Source organism: Sorex fumeus, unplaced genomic scaffold (genome assembly GCF_029834395.1).
Source record: "Sorex fumeus unplaced genomic scaffold, SorFum_2.1 ptg000098l, whole genome shotgun sequence".
Classification (NCBI taxonomy): domain Eukaryota; kingdom Metazoa; phylum Chordata; class Mammalia; order Eulipotyphla; family Soricidae; genus Sorex; species Sorex fumeus.
Genome location: NW_026606155.1, coordinates 50,489,196 through 50,493,445, shown reverse-complemented (window position 1 = coordinate 50,493,445; position 4,250 = coordinate 50,489,196). Strand labels below are relative to the sequence as shown.

The following is a 4,250-nucleotide window of genomic DNA, read 5'->3' as shown; positions in this document are numbered from 1 at the left end:
GCCATTAACCTTTCACTTCATAGTTCCATTTTTGTGACACCACATGCTTAGCCCTTGAGAAGACTCAGTGATTCATTTCTCTTCTGTTTCTGCGGCTCTTCCAGATTCTGATATGCTCAATATATCAATTATAGATTACCTAATTCCTATAATAACTTCCTTGATTATAAGACGCATAATGCTTCTGTTCTGACTAATCAATTTCTGCCTACTCACTCCCTACCTCAGTCTTTTTCTCAAATTTTATTTTATTTTTATGAAGTTGTTCACAATAAACTTATTACATTTAATATTCAAACACCAAATCCACAATAACACCTTTCCACTACCATATTTCTAATGTTTCCATCTCGAACCCCAAACGCTGCCCGCAAATCAGTAATTTATTTTGTATTGCTTGTATGAACAATCTGCTAAAAATGGTCCAAAAAAGTTTTCTTCTGCCGCCAAGGGGGCCGCGGGGCTGCGGGGGGCGCCTCCCGAGTGCGGCACGGACGCCAGGCAAGGAGGCAGCAGGCAAGCTGAATCCCAAGGGGGCCGGGGCGCCACAGCTGTGCCCGCCCGCCCTCCCGGGATGCGGCAGGCCCGGGCCCCGCCTTCCAGCTGCACCGGCTGGTCTGGGCGAACCAGCACTGCGAACTCGAGGCCGCGCTGCACAGCCGCCAGCACCACATTGAGCAGGAGGACCCCTGGGACCGCACTCCCCTGGAGTTGGCCATGTCCCTGGGGGACCTGGAGTTAGTGCAGGTCCTGCTTCGACACAATGCCAACGTGGGCAAGGAGAGCTGCCAGGGCAGGGCAGTCCTGCAGGAGGCGGTCGGCACGGGGAACCCCCTAGATGGTGCAGCTGGTGCTTCAGTACCGGGACTACCAGAGGGCCATGCAGCGGCTCGCGGGCATCCCTGAGCTGCTTAACAAGCTCTGCCAGGCTCCCGATTTCTACGTGGAGATGAAGTGGGAGTTTACCAGCTGGGTGCCCCTGGTGTCCAAGATGTGCCCAAACGACTGGCACTGGGTGTGGAAGCGTGGCGGAAGAGCCTGCAGGTGGACACCAGCCTCCTGGGCTTCGAGCACATGACGTGGCAGCGGGGCCGCAGGAGCTTCATCTTCAAGGGGCAGGAGGAGGGCACCCTGGTGATGGAGGTGGACCATGACCGCCAGGTGGTGCACACGGAGACGCTGGCGCTGGCGCTGCATGAGCCTGAGGTGCTGCTGGACGCCATGAGGCCCAGCGAGGAGCACGTGGCCAGCCGCCTGACTTCGCCCATCGTCTCCACCCACCTGGACACCCGCCACGTGGCCTTCGAGAGGAACAAATGTGGTAACTGGGGCTGGCGGTCGGAGAAGATGGAAACCGTTAGCGGCTATGAGGCCAAGGTCTACAGTGCCACCAACGTGGAACTGGTGACACGCACGTGCACGGAGCACCTCTCTGACTAGGACAAGTCGACGAGCAAAGTGGGCAAGACTCCGTTCCAGTCCTTCTTCGGCATCGACCAGCAGCATTCCTCCCACTATGGGGCTTCCGTGCAGCAGGCAGCCAGCCCCACCAACCCCACGGCCATTTCCCCGGACGAATACTTTGACCGCAACTTCAGCCTGGAGTCACGCAACATTGGCCGCTCCATCGAGATGTCCCGCAAAGTGCAGAGGTTCAAGGCCACGCTGTGGCTGAATGAGGAGCTCCGGCTCTCCCTGGGGGACCAGGTGACGCCCGTTATCGACCTTATGGTCATCAGCAATGCCCACTTTGCCAAGCGACTTCATCACGCTGCGCCTCCCATCCGGCTTCCCAGTCAAGATCGAGATTCCCCTTTTCCACGTGCTCAACACGCGCATCACCTTCAGCAACCTGTGCGGCTGCGACAAGCGGCTGAGGTCCGTGTGCACGCTGGCCGGCTCTGCACCCAGAGGCGTGGGGAGCCTGTTCCCCTGCGAGGTGGACCCCGCAGTGTTCGAGGTGCCCGAGGGGTACAGAGTGCTGGGCGCTAGGCGCAGTGAGCCTCTACGAGATGAGGACGACGACCTGCTGCAGTTCGCCATCCAGCAGAGCCTGCTCGAGGCGGGCACGGAGGCCGAGCAGGTAACAATCTGGGAGGCGCTGACCAACACCCGGCCCGGCACCCACCCTGCGACACGACCTGCAGCGTACGAGGAGCAGCTGCAGCTGGAGCGGGCCCTCCAGGAAAGCCTGCGAATGTCCACAGAGCCCAGAGCTCCGGGGTCCCCACAGAGGACGCCCCCGGCCCCGGCCCACCCAAGCTTTGAGGAGCAGCTTCGCTTGGCCCTGGAGTTGTCTTCTCGGGAGCAAAAGGAGCGGGAGCAGTGGGGGCAGCAGGAAGAGGAGGACTTAGAGCGAATCTTGTGGTTGTCGCTCACAGAGCACTGAGCACTGAGCAGCGCCCCTGGGGAAGGCCGTCCAGTAACTCCCACCTGCCTTTGTAACTTATTTATTTATAAACTGCGGTGGAATCTGGGGCCTGGAGCCCAGGACGGGCTTGCGGTGAAGACGAAGATGGAAATAAAGAGACCTTCAGGAAAAAAAAAAAAAGGTTTTCTTAGAGGAAAGTGTGTTACAATTGTTTTTACCCAGGAGCCATTAAGCCCTTCTATGAGATCAGCAACATGTTCAAGGTTGAGCCTTATGTAGATAGATAGATAGATAGACAGAGAGATAGATAGACAGACAGCTAAATAGATTTGTCCCCTAAGATTGGTTGCCCTCTACTTTAAACCCCATCTAATGTGGTGTGCTACTCTTGGTATATCAGTGGTAGAAAATATGAGATGTCGCATGGCCATGAATGTGCTGCATGGTCCAGGAATAGATTCACTCATGGGTAAGGCTTGTCCAAGCATGTGGACAGCAGCCGTGAGCATGGTGGGGATTCAGTTCTGGAGGGTTTTGGTTGCCAGGGGCTGACTCCATTGGGGCAGAGAGGGGAACTCACCTGCCCTCCTTTGGGTTGCTCCGAATGAAATAATCTGGTGGGGGATCTCTTATCTCTATGGCATATCATTCTGAGCTCTTTTCCCTCCATATTTCCCTCCATATTTCATATTCTTAAAGAATCTTCCTTCAATTTCTTTTTTGTTTGTTTGCTTCCTTGCTTGTTTTGGTTATACCTGACAGTGCTTGTGGTTTACTCCTGGCCCCATCCTCTGGAAATCAACATTGGCATTCCTGAGAAACCATACAATGCCAGGGCACTTAGATGAAAATCATGTGCTCCACATCCAAAAGAAGATAAGCAACCAGTGTTGGCATGGATGTGGGGAAAAGGGAACTCTCCTTCACTGCTGGTTGGAATGCCAACTGGTTCAGCCTTTTTGGAAAACAATATGGACATTTCTCAAAAAACTAGAAATTGAGACACAGCTGCTTCTCCTGGAAGGGAGCATAACATGAGGCCCCCATAACTATGTCACTAGACTCCACGCCAGGCTGTTCCACTTGGGGCACCCCAGAGGGGGGCAGATGAGAGCTCTCCCTGCCCCAAGGGACCCAACCCGAACAGCCAACCTCCACAACCCAACTTCTGCCACACTCAAGGTCACTCCCAGCACACTCGGGCCAAGCCTCACAAATGAGTGAACATGTTCCTGGACCATTAGGCCACTTTCACCGTCCGTGACACATCATAAGACACTCCCTACCCATTCTCCATAATTACCACACCATATCTGATGGGGCTCAGACAGTTGGCAACAAATCATAGAGGGAAATATATATATATACATATATACATATTTTCAGATATATATGCCAAAGCTCACACAACCCAAAATTTAACAACATATTAGTGATATCTTATAGAATTCTTAATGGCTCCTGCCAAAATAGAACAATCTTCACAGTGTTTCCTATATGAACACATTTTGTAAGAATATTCAGCAGTTCTTCATAGCAGACAATTGGTTGACGTAGCCCACATTACTGCACTGTAGCACTGTAGCACTGTAGCACTGTCCTCCCGTTGTTCATCGATTTGCCTGAATGGAAACTAGGAACGTCTCCATTGTGAGACTTGTTGCTACTGTTTTGGTCATATCAAATATGCCACGGAGAGCATGCCAGGATCTGCCCTGCACGTAGGATACTCTCCGTAGCTTGCTGGGTTCTCTGAGAGGGACGGAGGAATCGAACTTGAGTTGGCCGCATGCAAGGCAAACGCCCTGCCCATTGTGCTATCACTCCAAAATATATTATTTCAGTTGTGTTTTGGGACAGGGATTGGGGCTTGGGATGG

The 4,250-nt window shown here is 53.3% G+C and overlaps 1 pseudogene; it reads left to right on the top strand.

Moving 5' to 3' along the window:
- Positions 1 to 627: 627 nt before the first annotated feature.
- LOC130041572 (ankyrin repeat domain-containing protein 13D-like) lies at positions 628 to 2,530 on the top strand (annotated as a pseudogene).
- The last annotated feature ends 1,720 nt before the right edge of the window (positions 2,531 to 4,250 follow it).